This window comes from Lepus europaeus, chromosome 15 (genome assembly GCF_033115175.1).
Source record: "Lepus europaeus isolate LE1 chromosome 15, mLepTim1.pri, whole genome shotgun sequence".
Lineage (NCBI taxonomy): Eukaryota > Metazoa > Chordata > Mammalia > Lagomorpha > Leporidae > Lepus > Lepus europaeus.
In genome coordinates this window covers 60,816,753-60,832,940 of record NC_084841.1, presented here as the reverse complement: position 1 = coordinate 60,832,940, position 16,188 = coordinate 60,816,753, and the positions used below count along the sequence as shown (strand labels likewise).

General features: G+C 42.8%; 1 pseudogene; it reads right to left on the bottom strand.

Annotated features, from left to right (window-relative positions):
* Nucleotides 1-4,196: 4,196 nt before the first annotated feature.
* Nucleotides 4,197-16,188, bottom strand: part of LOC133774301 (mothers against decapentaplegic homolog 5-like) — a 39,049-nt pseudogene continuing 27,057 nt past the window's right edge.

Below are 16,188 nucleotides of genomic sequence, written 5' to 3'. Positions count from 1 at the left end.
ATAGGTACCATGAAAAACACCTGGGGCTGGACACTAACACCTCAAGCCCACTGAAGTTTTTGAGAATGTAGGGACAGAGATGTTTCTTTTACAAAGTTTCCTGGCTGAGCATCATATGCCAGTGTAGAAAATTAAATCAAAGTTCATGAGATCAGTGATGTCTCCTGAAATATCCAGTAGAATCAATACAGGTTGTGCTTGTGTTATAAAACGAGCTTTACAAGTTGATCTCTGGAAAAATGTGAATTGTATACAGCTGGGAGGCCAGGTTGCAGAAATGGCCAAGTTATAGAGCCAAGGTAAGTTTTCTACCAGCTGAGAAGATGAATATTGTGCCCAACACACCTTCTGCTGGAGAACCCCATATCAATCACAAAGGGAGACTAATCCATGATTTCGTATTCTCCCTGTGAGAGTAGATTTAGAAGTAGCTAGTTTCCAGACGTATCTAAGCATGTAAGAGGATCTTCAAACAAAAATGTGAACACTGAAGAGGTAGACTTTTAACCCTAATTTTACTGAGGTAGTTGTGCTAAGTTGCACCTGGTAAGGTCCCTTCCATTTACGCTGCAACTGATCTGAAGAGGATCTTTCTATGAATGGCTTGCTCAGGAATTTCTAATATTGGAGCTTCTTTGAAAAGCTCTTTAATTCTTTGGAATATCTTTTGTAGCTCCCCTGTCCAGCACAGTACATCTGTGTTAGGGCCTTTTAAAGCTTTATACAATAGCTTGGAATCCAAATCTTGTATATTCCACAAGAATCTGCCATGCCCAGAAATGTCTTTAGCTATTTTTTAGTCAGTGGTGACCCTATAAATAGAATAGGTTCCTTACTCTTGCCTGAAAGAGCATGCTTTCTTGGGGTTAGAACATACCCAGGTAATCTGCCTCTTGTTTAAAACCCTGAGCTTTTGTTAGGGAAATTCTGTATTCTCACTTTCTCAGATTCTTGGTTTAGTGGGATGTAGAAGAAATTATCCCCTAGGTGAAGGATTAACACACAATAAGATGCATTGAAACAACTGTCTAATTAAAAGCCCTGAGGCCTTGAACCCTTCTGTACTTTTCATCTGACTTTGTTAAAACATATGAATATCACAGGGAGACAAGGATCCAAGAGTACAAGTTTGAGGCAATTAACTTTGAAGAAGCACCTAAGAATGCAGGCGATGGAGTTGGACACTTAGACATAATGAAAACTCATGATACATAAGAATATAACACACTAGAACAAAGTAAATTTTGGGGAACAAGGGTTTTTTTTATTTTTTTATTTTTATTTTTTTTGACAGGCTGAGTGGATAGAGAGAGAGAGACAGAAAGAAAGGTCTTCCTTTGCCGTTGGTTCACCCTCCAATGGCCGCCGTGGCTGGCGCGCTGCGGCCGGCACACCACGCTGATCCGAAGGCAGGAGCCAGGTGCTTCTCCTGGTCTACCATGGGGTGCAGGGCCCAAGCACTTGGGCCATCCTCCACTGCACTCCCTGGCCACAGCAGAGAGCTGGCCTGGAAAAGGGGCAACCGGGACAGAATCCGGCGCCCCGACCGGGACTAGAACCTGGTGTGCCGGCGCCGCAAGGCGGAGGATTAGCCTTGTGAGCCGCGGCGCAAGCCTGGGAAACAAGTTTTATCATTAATTCTAATTCTGTAACTCTTTGAGAACAGAGGTCCTGCACTATTGTTAATTTAACAATTAACGCTCATATATATGATGTCAGTGATCACCCAATGCTCTTGACATAAGCTACCTAGGCTATGGAAGCATTTTGAAACACAAACTCTATCAGTATTTAGACAAGGCCATAAACAACGTGGAAGTTCTCTCCTCTCTTCAGAGAGAAGTATATCCTTCTTTGATGACCACGTCTTTCTATTGGGGTCTCACCCAGGGAGATCCTCCATGCATGGACGCTTTCACATGAGTGTCCTGGCTTTCCATGCCTGAAATGCTCTCATGGTGTAAGGACAGATTTTTAGGATGAAGAGGCTTGTATCTAGGTTTGGCTCTGGCAAACAAGTAACTTGTCCACTGAAAGACCTTCTCCTGCTCCTTGGGAGCCTGGGAGGAGGATAAAGGAATGTTTTTGATAAACATATGGACATGCTTCACGTCTCAGCTCTCTGGCCAAGATCCGAGACAGGACACACTGCTTGCCAAGAATCTTGGCAATGAGACACCTTTGTCCTTGGGGGCTTCAAGTGGGAGCCAAACGAAGAGCTGGTTTTTTGAAAAAATAAACAAAACTGACAACACCATTGGCCCAAATAACTAAAAAAAGAAGAGAAAGGACTAAAATCAATACAATCAGAGATGAAAAAGGGAATGTAACAACAGACACCACAAAAATAAAAAGATACATTAGAAATTACTACAAGGACTTGTATGCCAGCAAATAGGGAAATCTGTCAGAAATGGATAGATTCCTGGACACTTGCAACCTACCTAAATTGAACCATGAAGACATAGAAAACCTAAGCAGACCCATAACCAAGAGAGAAATCGAATCAGTAATAAAGTCCCTCCCAACAAAGAAAAGCCCAGGACCGGATGGATTCACTGCTGAGTTCTACCAGACATTTAGAGAAGAACTAACTCCAATTCTTCTCAAACTATTCAGAACAATCAAAAAAGTGGGAATCCTCCCAAATTCTTTCTATGAAGCCAGCATCACCTTAATCCCTAAGCCAGAAAAAGATGCAGCATTGAAAGAAAATTACAGATGAATTTCCCTGATGAACATAAGCAAAAATCCTCAATAAAATTCTGGCCAATAGAATGCAACAACACCTCAGAAAGATCATCCACCCAGACCAAGTGGGATTTATCCCTGGTATGCAGGGATGGTTCAATGTTCGCAAAACAATCAACGTGATACACCACATCAACAAACTGCAGAAGAAAAACCATATGATTATCTCAATAGATGCAGAGAAAGCATTTGATAAAATACAACACCCTTTCATGATGAAAACTCTAAGCAAATTGGGTATAGAAGGAACATTCCTCAACACAATCAAGGCAATTTATGAAAAACCCACAGCCAGCATCCTATTGCATGGGGAAAAGTAGGAAGTATTTTCACTGAGATCTGGTACCAGACAGGGATGCCCACGCTCATCACTGCTATCCAATATAGTTCTGGAAGTTCTTGACAGAGCCATTAGGTAATAAAGTGACATTAAAGGAATACAAATTGGGAAGGAAGAAGTCAAACTATCCCTCTTTACAGATGATATGATTCTTTATTTAGGGGACCCAAAGAACTCTACTAAGAGACTATTGGAACTCATAGAAGAGTTTGGCAAAGTATCAGGTGCACAAAAATCAACAGCCTTTCTATACACAGGCCATGCCATGGGTGAGAAAGAACTTCTAAGATCATTCCCTTCACAATAGCTACAAAAACAATCAAATACCTTGGAATAAACTTAACCAAGGACATCAAAGATCACTATGATCAGAATTAAAAATCTTAAAAAAGAAATAGAAGAAGATACCAAAAAATGGGAAAATATTCCATGCTCATGGATTGGAAGAACCAATATCCTCAAAATCAAAATACTAAAGACATTCTTCTCAGATCTGTAAAAATGATGCTGAAATTCATATGGAAGCACAGGAGACCTCAAATAGCTAAAGCAATCTTGTACAACAAAAACAAAGCCAGAGGCATCACAATACCAGATTTCAGGACATAATACAGGGCACTATGTCCCCTACCTGCTGCTGGAACCCTGCCTTGACTGCCATCCCAAAGACATCCCTTTTCAGCATGAAGCTTTTAGAGCAGTCATCACCCAGTTTTCCAACAGAAGTTAGGGTCTGTTCTGGGGGAAGGAATGTGAGGAGTCAGGTAGGTTAATAGGCAGTCAGGTTGGTCCCACTGGAAATTTAGGGCACAAAATGCTTGTTTTCCCCAAAAAATTATCTTCAGCAAAATCAAAACTGCCTACCATACTTCCTTAGGAATCTCCAATCTTCTCATGAGAATATCAAGGGAGTGGTGACTCCTTCTGAGCTCCCAGTTTACTGTAAAGCAAATTAGGGATCCAATACTTCTTTTTTTTTTTCTTTTTTTTTTCTTTTTTTTTTTTTTCTTTTCGACAAACCCTTGTGTCGAGGGCTGACTTTCAATAGATCACAGCGAGGGAGCTGCTCTGCTATGTACGAAACCCCGACCCAGAAGCAGGTCGTCTATGAATGGTTTAGCGCCCGGTTCCCCACGAACGTGCGGTGCGTGACGGGCAAGAGGGCGGCCCCCTTTCCTGCCACGCCCCATTTCCCGGGACGAAGGGCTCTCAACACCGGACCCCGGTCCCGACGTGCGGCGGGGGGATCCCATACTTCTAATAGTTCTTTTTGTTTTATCATGAACAAGCCAGACAAGGTAAAACATTGCAAATCAGATTGTAAATGAGTTTTGTCTCCTCCTTGTAAGTGAATGTCTATCTGATTATCAAGTTTTTATTTCCAAAATTGTGCTTATAAACCCCACTACCACCAGCTCCTTTGGGTTTTGCTTCTCTTGGAGCCCCTCTCCATGCCACTATGGCTGGTGGTCTCTGACTCTAACAAATCTTGCTTTTAAATCTCAAAAAAAAAAGAAAAAAATGAAAATAATCTGTCACAACCTGGCCAGCCTTACAAATGATACTTAAGGATGTACTACACACAGAAACAAAGAAAGGTAATCAGTATCACAAAAGAATGTGAAAGCAGAAAACCTCCTAGTATTAACAAAGGAGAGTGAAAACAATTTAGCCAGAAGCTGTATCTTTACCATGATGTTCATCTGGAAGAGTCCACAGACATATTGTGTTCTGCTCCTGAGAACCAAGCCAAAGTCATCAAGAAGAAATTATGGAGAAGGGGAATTTATTTTAATATAAACACAATTTATTTATATCTAGCACAAAGTTTGTCTCCTGAAGAAAGTTATTTATGATTGAGAAAAATGCCTTAATAAATCAAATTTTTGTTAGATGGATTCATGGATCAGGAATATTGGAGGGCATTATAAGAATAGAGGATATGAGTGAAACTTCTTTCAAAGGGCAAGGGGAGGAATTTGTTTTGTTCCTGAGATGGAAGAGTGAACAAAAAGGAGAGAGGAAATAAGGAAATCAAGAAATGGGAACCTGAGGGAAGGGTCATAAGCAGGCAGATCAGGGGTGAATTTAAAGGATTTATGACAGAAACATCTCTTCACTCACTCATTTATCAATATATATTCTTGAGCTCCTATACTTCTGTGCTAGGAGCTTTGGTAGTCAGTAAAGATAAGTTCCTGTTTTCATGGGATGCACAATCTAGTGAGGAGAGAGATGATCAGTTATTACATGAATAAATTTATAAAATGTCCATTCCCAGTGTCATGAGAAAAACAGAGCCAAGCAATGGAATGATAGGTTTGTAGGTAAGAGTGCCTGTGAGATGAAATGATGATGTAGAGAATTGGATGCAGTGGAGGGCTGAGGCTTGGAAATATATGAAGGGAATTCCTTCAGGGGAAAGTAAGTGAAGTTTATGTGACTGGTGCAGAATTTTAACATACATTAAAATTATGCTTATTTGGAACAATGGTAAATAGATCTTTCAGGTGAAAGGGAATCCCACTTAAATCTTATCAACAAAACATGCAATGTTCTCCATAGAGGGTTCTCATGGGTATATTGAGATTTGTATTAAGGCTCTTGGAGAAGGGTTATTGTGTTGGTGAGATGTTCAACTAGTCCTTATATATGGCTTGATATTAGAATCACCTGGAAATTACTTTTAAAATAATAGGTTTTTGGGGCCAGCACTGTAGAACAGTGGGTTAAGCCACTGTCTTCAGACCCAACATCCCATATGGGTGCCAGTTCAAGTCCAGGCTGCTCCATTTCTGATTCAGTGATCTGCAAATACACCTCAGAAAGCAATGGAAGATGTCCCAAGTCCTTGGATCCTTGTGCCCACATGGGGAGACCTGGAAGAAACTCTTGGCTCCTGGCTTTAGCCTGTCCAGTCCTGGCCATTGCATCCATTTGGGGAGTGAAGCAGAGGATGGAAGTTTTTCCTTGTCTCCCCTTCTCTCTGTAATTTCTACCTTTCAAATAAATAAATAAATATTCAAAAAATTTTAAAAATAAAAATATATGCTTCTTGGTTGTTATTACAGAAACTCTAAATGAGAATTTCTGGAAAATGTGGACAAGGAATCCATATTTTAAAAAAGAAGTTCCCTGCAGCTCTTTTTTTTTAAAAAAAAATGAAAACATGAGGAGTTGTTTTATTTTATTTTATTTTATTTTATTTTATTTTATTTTATTTTTGGACAGGCAGAGTGGATAGTGAGAGAGACAGAGAGAAAGGTCTTCCTTTTTGCTGTTGGTTCACCCTCCAATGGCCGCTGCGGCCGGCGCATCGTGCTGATCCGAAGCCAGGAGCCAGGTGCTTCTCCTGGTCTCCCATGCGGGTGCAGGGCCCAAGGACTTGGGCCATCCTCCACTGCCTTCCCGGGCCATAGCAGAGAGCTGGCCTGGAAGAGGGGCAACCGGGATAGAATCCGGCGCCCCAACCGGGACTAGAACCCGGTGTGCCGGCGCCGTAAGGAGGAGGATTAGCCTGTTAAGCCACAGCGCCGGCCCCCTGCAGCTCTTAATGCAATTAAAATACAAACCAACATTTGTAGACTACTAAATTAATTGACTTTTAAAGTTCCCTTCAGTTTGGACTTTTTGATGGGATAAAATGCCAGCCTCCTAGAGAGATCCAGGATGGCAGAATAGAGAGACTCTGCTCATCTATACCACTGAGAACCACAAAGAAGGACTGCTTCCAAGAGGTTGACTGAAGGAAACTGCAGTATGAAAGTGATGAGAACTCCAAATAGCAGAGACTGAGAAAGTCAGAATAGAAAAAGGAACAAAATACACTACATATCATACCCCAGATTCCTGGTCGTGGGGATCTGGCACCCATATAGGATGCTGGCGCTGCAGGCAGTGACTTAACTCACTGTGCCACAGTGCTGGGCCCAGGAGCCCATATTTTTTTTGACAGGAAGAGTACACAGTGAAAGAGAGACAGAAAGGTCTTCCTTTTGCTGTTGGTTCGCCCTCCAATGGCCATTGTGGCTGGCACTCTGCGGCCGGCACATCGCGCTGACCCAAAGCCAGGAGCCAGGTACTTCCTCCTGGTCTCCCATGCGGGTGCAGGGCCCAAGGACTTGGGCCATCCTCCACTGCACTCCTGGGCCACAGCAGAGAGCTGGCCTGGAAGAGGGGCAACCAGAACAGAATCTGGCACCCCAACCAGGACTGGAACCTGGTGTGCCGGTGCCGCAGGTGGAGGATTAGCCTATTGAGCCGCGGCGCTGGCCTAGAAGCCTATATTTTTAAAGCAAGTTCCAGGTGATTCTAATACCAAGCCACGTATAAAAATTAGTTCAACATCTCACTTAACACAATAACCCTTCTCCAAGAGCCATGATACAAATCTCAATATACTCATGAGAATCCTCTATGGAGAACATTGCATGTTTCACTGATAAGATTTAAGTAGGATTCCCTTTTACTTGAAAGGTCTATTTAAGACTGTTCCAAATCTTCATAATTTTAAGGCATGTTAAAGTTCTGAACCAGTTATCTTCCCAGAAAAATGTAAGTGGAAAAATTCATGACTCCCACCATCACTGAGACTGGCAACACCAACTACAGGAGAATGCCACAGTTCTCAATGGCTTTTTTTAAAGAAAAAAGATTTTTTTATTCAAAAGGCAGAGTTACAGAGAGAAAGGGAAAGACAGAGATAAGGTTCATTCCCCAGATGGCTGCAATGGCCACAGCTGGGTCAATCCAAAGCCAGAAGTCCAGGAGCTTCATCCAGGTCACCCACGTGGGTGCAAGAATCCAAGGACTTGGGCCATCCTCCACTGCTTTCCAGGCCATTAACAGGGAGCTGAATTGGAAGGGAAATGGAACAATTGGAATTCAAACTGGCACCCACATGGGATGTCAAGCGCCACAGACAGAGGCTTAACTTAATAAGCCACAGCCCTGCCCCTCTACTGGCTTTAGATCCAGTCTAAAGATACAACAGGGGTCTAGGAAACTGCTTTGCTCCAAAAATGGAACCCACATTGTCTCCCACCAAAGCCCCAGCAACACAGTCTCTGTTAACTTCCATTCTAATTTTTTTGAGACAAAGAGAGAAGCAGAGTTACAGACAGAGAGAAGGAGAGATAGAGATAAAGGTATTTCATCCACTGGTTCACTCCCCAGATGGCTGCAATGGCCTGAGCTAAGCCGATTCGAAGCCAAGAGCCAGGAGCTTCCTCTGGGTGTCCCACATGGTTGCGGGGTCCAAAGAACTTGGGCCATCTTCTACTGCTTTCCCAGGCCATAGCAGAGAGCTGGATTGGAAGTGGAGCAGCCTGGACTAGAACCAGCATCCATATGGGATGCTAGCACCACAGGCAGAGGCTTAGTCCAGTACACCACAGCGCCAGCCCCTCTCCATTTTATCTTAAGGAAAAGCTGGCAGCTCCACCACCAAGAGCTTAAAGCCAGAGTCAGGGAAATTCACAGATCAATGAGAAGGCACCTCTGCATCCTGCAGTTTTGAGAATATTGGGCACAGGCCTAAAGCCATGCTTATTCAGTGTGCACATGCTAGGGAAGTTCCCCTCTGCCTCTTGAGGTTCAATGCCAACAGCAACTGATACACAAGTGCAGAAAGCTAGACCTCAGGAAGCCCCCTTATATATTTGTTAGCTTAGGATTCTGTATGTGCAGATCACAGTCTCCAGTATCACTCCTGGATGTCATGTGGGAACTAATGGCAGTCCATTCTCTATCCTACACTTCTAGGGCTATGCCTGTTACTGCTGCTACAATACCTGGAGTGGCTCACACTCACAGGTGAGTCCCACCTTTATTCTGCTGCTTCATTTTGGCTGCCAGTCCCCAATCTCCAGCATAACTTTCACTAACCTTGTGAGACCTTGGTAAGGACTACAATACCTCCTTCAGCACTGAGTCTAAGGCTGTTGTCTAAGTCTCAGGGACTTGAACTCATACTGTGGGGCCTGGGAAGGCTGTATCTACATCCCACTGATCTAGTCTTGCACCTGCTAGCACACAATGCCCAGCATAAACTATGCTAACCATGTGGAATGTGGGTAAGTTATCCCCAGAGTCCTGCAGCTCTGGACCCAAGACTGTTGAAGCTGTATTGCACAGGATCAACTAAGTTCATCCTGTGGAAATTTAGGGGAACCATATCTGCATTCAACTACTCCAGATACACGCTTGAGAGTGCACAGTTCCCAGAACAGCCTCTGCATGAAACATGGGAACTGGGTGGAGTTTCCACCACATCCTGTAGCTCTAGGAGGGTGACTGTTGGCTCTATAAGTCCTTGGAATACCTGTTCTTTCCCTGTGAGACCTAAGGAAAGCTCTACCTCCATCCCACTGATAAGAGCCTATGGCTGTCAGCACACAATCCCCAGCATAACCTGTGCTTTCCCCATGGGACTTGGGAAACATACAATTGCTGTTCTGTAGCACCAGAACTGTTACTGTTGGTACTGTGTTATTCAGATTCACCTGAACCCACCCTCTGAAATGTAGGGAAGACTCTACTTGCATTCTATTTCAAGCCCATACCTTCTTTTTTTAAGATTTTATTTATTTATTTGAAAGTCAGAGTTACAGAGAGAGAGAGAGAGAGAGAGAGAGAAGTCTTCCTTCTGTTGGTTCACTCCCCAAATGGCCGCCAAGGCCGGCGCTGTGCCGATCTGAAGCCAGGAGCCAGGTGCTTCCTCCTGGTCTCCCATGCAGGTGCAGGGGCCCAAGCACCTGGGCCATCCTCCACTGTCTTCCCAGACCACAGCAGAGAGCTGGACTGGAAGAGGAGCAACCGGGACCAGAACCCGGTGCCCATATGGGATGCTGGCACCACAGGCAGAGGATTAACCAAGTGAGCCATGGCACCAGCCCCTCAAGCCCATCTAATACACAATACACAGTACCATCTTTATTTACCCCATGGTACCTGAGCAAGGTCCACTTCACATCCCCCAGCATGGTAACTGGGACACTGGGTACTATAAGTCCAAGTGATATGGCCAAGTGATATGGCATTTTCAATGTAGGTTCTTGCCTCACACAGAGATAAGAATTCAAACCAGAGGTATCCATATTATATTATATCCATATAAATAAATGACAGCAGGATTTACTTAAAAGAGAATAAACATACATTCAAACATGAGTGAGGGCCATCCTACATACAGAAATACCCATCACAAGTGGTCCACAGAGTTGCCAAAAGAGACATAGAGAAAATACCAGAACAGTATCACCAACCATGGTCAAGGGAAAAACAAAGAGAGCTCTCCCCCATCCTCAGGTGGCGATGCATTAACAGATATGAAGCCATCTGGGAATTTTATGGCACCTCCATATGGAGTTTAATATGTGCATATTCATCATAGCATCTCCCTTTCCTAATCCCAGATGAGACACAGGGTCATCTTGGGAAGGTGGAAATTTTTGACTGACAGGTAAAGAGGTAACATTATATGTAGGACTAAAACAATTTCAGGTCATTTGAATCTAACTAGTTTTCTGCCTATTCATACCAAATCAACAGAATCAGTTACATCCACTCAACAGGACCTGAGGAAAACTCCATCCACATCCTGTGGTCCAATATTGGCACCACCAGCCCAAACATCACTCAGACTTGCTGTGGGGGACAAAAGGACTGCCCCCTATATGTCCAACAGCACCAGGGACAGCAACTGCCATCAAAAACCACAGGGTGATTGACACCCAGTGCCCTGGGGCCCAAAGACACCTACTTTGGAAGGCCATATCCACTTCAAAGCCATATTAGTACCTCCATGAATGGCTGCAGACTAGAAAACTGTGGCACTAATGAGACTTCTGACATTGATTACAGCTGAAAAAATTACTCAGGTCACAATTATGGCTTCACTTAGAACCAAAGCCAAAGAAACTGAACGACTGAGGCCTTGTATTCCATATGAACAAAAAAGCCTTCCAATGAAATACACTCAATAAAGAAGAAGAAGGGGGGCCAGCATTGACACAGCAGGCTAAGCCACTGTGACCCATATAGGCACAGGTTCCAGTGACCATATAGGTACAGGTTCCAGTCCTGGTTGCTCCACTTTGATCCAACTCTCCGCTCCTTGGCAAGCAGCAGAAGATAGCCCAAGTGCTTGGACTCCTGTGGGAGACCAAGATGGTCCATGCTCCTGGTTTTGGACTGGCCCAGTCCCAGTTGTTGTGGCCATTTGGGAAGTGAATGAATGGATGGATGTCTCCCCCAATCTGTAATTCTGTCTTTCAAATAAATAAATCTTTTTTTAAAAATAAAGAAGAAGGAAGTATTGGACATCAATATAGGGATACAGGAAACATGAAAAATCAAGGAAAAGGGCCAGCATCATGGCTTACTTGGTTAATCCTCCGCCTGCGGCGCCAGCATCCCATATGGGTGCCAGTTCTAGTCCCAGTTGCTCCTCTTCCAGTCCAGCTCTCTGCTGTGGCCCAGGGGGGCAGTAGAGGATGGCCCAAGTGCTTGGGCCCTGCACCCGCATGGGAGACCAGGAGGAAGCACCTGGCTCCTGGCTTTGGATCAGCGCAGCACCAGCCATGGTGGCCATTTGGGGAGTGAAACAATGGAAGGAAGACCTTTTTCTTTCTGTCTCTCTGTCTCACTGTCTATAACTCTACATGTCAATAAAAAAAAAATTAAGGAAGCACGCCAGCTCTAAAGGAACATAATAGTTCTTTAGAAATGGATCCTTATTTGAAGGAAATCTATGAAATGCCTAAAAATAATTCAAAATAGTGATCTTAAGGACTCAATGAGATGCAAGAGAATATAGATAAACAATTCAAAGTAATGGGGGAGACAATTCATTTTATGAATGAGAAACTCAACAAAGAGATTTAAAAAATCAGAAGTTTTGGAACTAAAAATCTCAATGAAATGAAAAGTACAACTGAAAGCATCAACAGAATATGCCAAGCATAAAAAAGAATGTCTGATCTTGAGGACAAGTGTTTATAAATATTCCAGTCAGACAAAAATAAAGAGAAAAGAATGGAAAAAATTTAAGAAAGTCTATGAGATACCAATAAGTGAACAACTATTTGGATTATAGTGATAGTTCAAGGTGAAGAGAAAGAAAAAAGCATTGGGAACCTGTTTAATGAAATAATAGTTGAACACTTCCCCAAGTCTTGACAGAGACAGAGAAGTTCAAATACAGAAGGTAAAAGGACCTCAACCAGGCTCAACCTAAAAAGACCTTCTCTAATGCATATTATAGTCAAACTGTCAAAGTTAAGGACAAGGAGAGCACCTTAAAGACAAGGAGAGAAAGGCACCAAGTAATATATAAAGGAAAACCCATTAGACTAAGAGAAGGCTTCTTAGCATAAACCCTACAAGCCAAAAGAGAATAGGTTAATGTATTGAAGGTCTTAAAAGAAAAATACTCCTGGCAAAGAATATTATATCCAACAAACCTATCCTTTAAAAGTGAATGATAAATATTTTCTAGACAAGCAAGACTGAGAATCCATCACCACCCTACCAGCCCTACAAGAGACTCTGAAGGGAGTCCTACATTAGAACTAACTATCATGAAAACCTACAATAGCAAGAAGTGCACTAACAAAGAAAATACATGAGGGCTGGTATTTGTGGCATAGCAGTTTTGCAAGAGTGGAAATTCAGTACTATATACTACCTTGGTCACTTGATTATTTACTTCGTGTCTCTTGAGAAGGGCAGATAGGGCAGGGTTGTGCCAAATAATAACAAAACAATGCCATTAAAATGAACACTTCAGGGGATAGGTGTTTGGACTAGTGGTTTAGAATCCCACATTCCATATTAGAGTACCTGGTTTGATAACCGCCTCCATATCCCAAATCCAGTTGCCTGCCAGTGCAGGCCCTGAAAGGGAGCAAGTGATGGTCCAAGTAGTAGGGTTCCTGCCACTCATGTGGGGGACCTAGATGAGCTCCTCCTGGCTCCTGGGTTCAGCCTTTCTCAGTCCCAACTATTTCATGAATTGGGGAATGAACCAGCAAAATGAGCTCACTCTCTCTCTCTTTCTCTTTCTAAATCTTGGTTTAAAAAAAAATGTTAAGGCTGGCGCCACGGCTCACTAGGCTAATCCTCCACCTGCAGCGCCAGCACCCCAGGTTCTAGTCCTGGTTGGGGCACCAGATTCTGTCCCGGTTGCTCCTCTTCCGATCCAGCTCTCTGCTGTGGCCAGGGAGTGCAGTGGAGGATGGCCAGGAGGAAGCACCTGGCTCCTGGCTTCGGATCTGCACAGCACACCAGCCGTAGTGGCCATTTGGGAGGTGAACCAATGGAAAGGAAGACCTTTCTCTCTCTCTCTCTCTCTCTCTCTCTCTCTCTCTCTATAGCTCTGCCTGTCAAAAAAAACTGTTAAAAGTAGGGCCAGCATTGTGCCATAGTTGGTAAAGCCACAGTCTGCAGCACTGGGATCCTATATTGGCACCAGACGGAGACCTGAGTGCTCCACTTCTGATCCAGCTCCCTCCAAATGGCTTGGGAAAAGCAGCAGAAGATGACCCAAGTGTTCAAGTGTTTGGGCCGCTGACACCCATGTGGGAGACCCCAAAGAAGCTGTTGGCTTCAGCCTGGCCCACCCCTTGTTGCAGCCATCTGGAGAGTGAACCAGTGGATGAACAATCTCTCTCTCTTTCTCTCTCTCTCTTCCTCCTCCCTCCCTCCCTTTCTATGTAACTCTGACTTCCAAATAACTAAATAACTAAATAAATAAGGCTTTAAAACAACTCTTAAAAAGAAAAATGAATGCCTCAAAATGAACTTCGGTATACAGTATCCCCCCTACCCCTTACCACAGGGGATACATATCAAGACTCCTAGATGGTACCAGCCATAAGGTTTTATTCTCATATAATTATTCATTCCTATACATACATACCTATAATAAACTTTTACATTTTCACTTTTTTTGGCTCACCTTGAAAGAATTATAGCATATATGTTTTGGCTATCTTGTGTTTGAATATCCTCATCTAATCTTAACATGCATTCATATTGTGGATAAAGCTTTCTTTGTAGATTTTTATAATAACTTATGTATGTATTCTCCAAGATATCTTGTACAAGATTTAACTCTATGTTGTTTAAAGGTACTCAGTTTAGTAATGACATGCATGGTCTAAAAGTGAAAATGTAGGAAAAGATATTCCATGCAATAGGAACTTGAGCAAAGCAGGGATCATACTTGGATCACACTTATTCACATTTGTGATATCTTCAGAAATTTCATGGAAAATACTCCCATAGTATAAAAAACTATGGGAGCCTGTATTGTGGTGTAGCAGGTAAAGCCACCACCTGCAATGCCAGCCTCCCATATGGGTGCCAGTTTGAATACCAGCCACTCCACTTCTGATCTAACTCTCTGTTAATGTGCCTGGGAAAGCAATGAAGGATGGCCCAAGTATTTGGGCCACTGTACTCATGTGGGAGACCTGGAGAAGCTCCTTGTTTCTGGCTTCTGACCAGCCCAGCTCTGCCTATTATGGCCATTTGGGGAATGAGACAGTGGATGGAAGATTCTCTCCTTCTCTCTGTAACTCTGCCTTTCAAATAAATAAATAAATAAATAAATAAATAAACTTTTAAAAAACTATGCATAAATTTCAAAATTTTGCACCAAAATAAACTATTCCATTTTCTACAAACTTTTTGAAATATCCTTGAATGTCTTTTCATTGGTGTGTTTGATCTGTTTACATTTAAAGTAAGTACTGGGGGATGTATTAAACCTGAAGACTAAGCCAATTGTGATGCCCATATCTCATATTGGAGTGCCTGGGATTGAGCCCTGGTTCTGATCTCAATTACAGCTTCTTGCTGAGCAGACCCTGGGAGGCAGTGGTGATAGCTCAAGTTGTTGAGTCTCTGACACCAATGTGGAAGGCAGGGATTGAGTTTCCAGTTCCTGGCTTTCATATGGTGCAGTACCTGCTGTTGAAGGCACTTGGGGAATGAACCAGCAAATGGAGGCACTCATACTCTCTTTCTCTTTCTGGCTATCTCTGTCCCCCACTCCTTTGTATAAGCTTTAATTAAATACTTTTAAATTCTCCAACTTCTAGCTTTCCACAGCACAATACATGTTTTGTTACAAGTTGTGGTCATACTTATCTAGGTTTATACAGCCTTCTCTTTTAAGGAACTCATTTATATGTTTCAGGCTCCTCCAAAAGTGAGCCTGGATGAGGTGCAAGAGATTTTATCAAAGTAGTCATGGACAGAGATGGGAATGAGTATCCTGCTCTCCAGTTGTTTTTCCCCAGATCTCACTAGAAATATATGTTAGATATAGCTACTGTATATAATGTGTATATTCTTGTCACAGAAGAAATAGCTGATCTCAACATACTTCTCATATCATCTGTTGTAGGAAAAGAAATTTTCCCTAACAGGAGGTATCTGAAACTGAACTGATAGAAATATATACATTTTCAGCTTAAAATAGTGATTATTTTTCTAAACTACAAATTCATACTCATTTTTGTGAATCTGAACTTTAAATGCTTGCTAGTTTTAGAATAATGTGCATGGATAGTATGGTTTTAAGTAAAATTGTTCTCCTTTCTGCCTCTCCCTTCCTTACCTCCCTCATTCTCTCCATCCCTCCATCCTTCCTTCCTTCTCTCTGCCATATGTATGTGTGTGTGTGTTTGTTTGTATGCAAGGCAACTTCAAAAAGTTCATGAAAAATGGAATTAAAAGATAAATTTATTTTTTAAGATTTATTTATTTGCTTGAAAGGCAGAGTTACAGAGAGGCAGAGGCAGAGAGAGAGAGAGAAAGGTCTTTTATCTGCTGGTTCACTCCCTAGGTGGCCTCAACAGTTGGAGCTGCACCAATCCAAAGCTAGGAGCCAGGAGCTTCCTGCAGGTATTCCAAACAGGTGCAGGGGCCCAAGCACCTGGGCCATCTTCTACTGCTTTCCCAAGCCATAGCAGAGAGCTTGATCAGAAATGGGGCAGCTGGGACTAAAACCAGCACCTATATGGGAATCTGACACTGCAGGCTGCAGCTTTACCCACTATGCCACAGCACTGGCCCCAATAAATTTA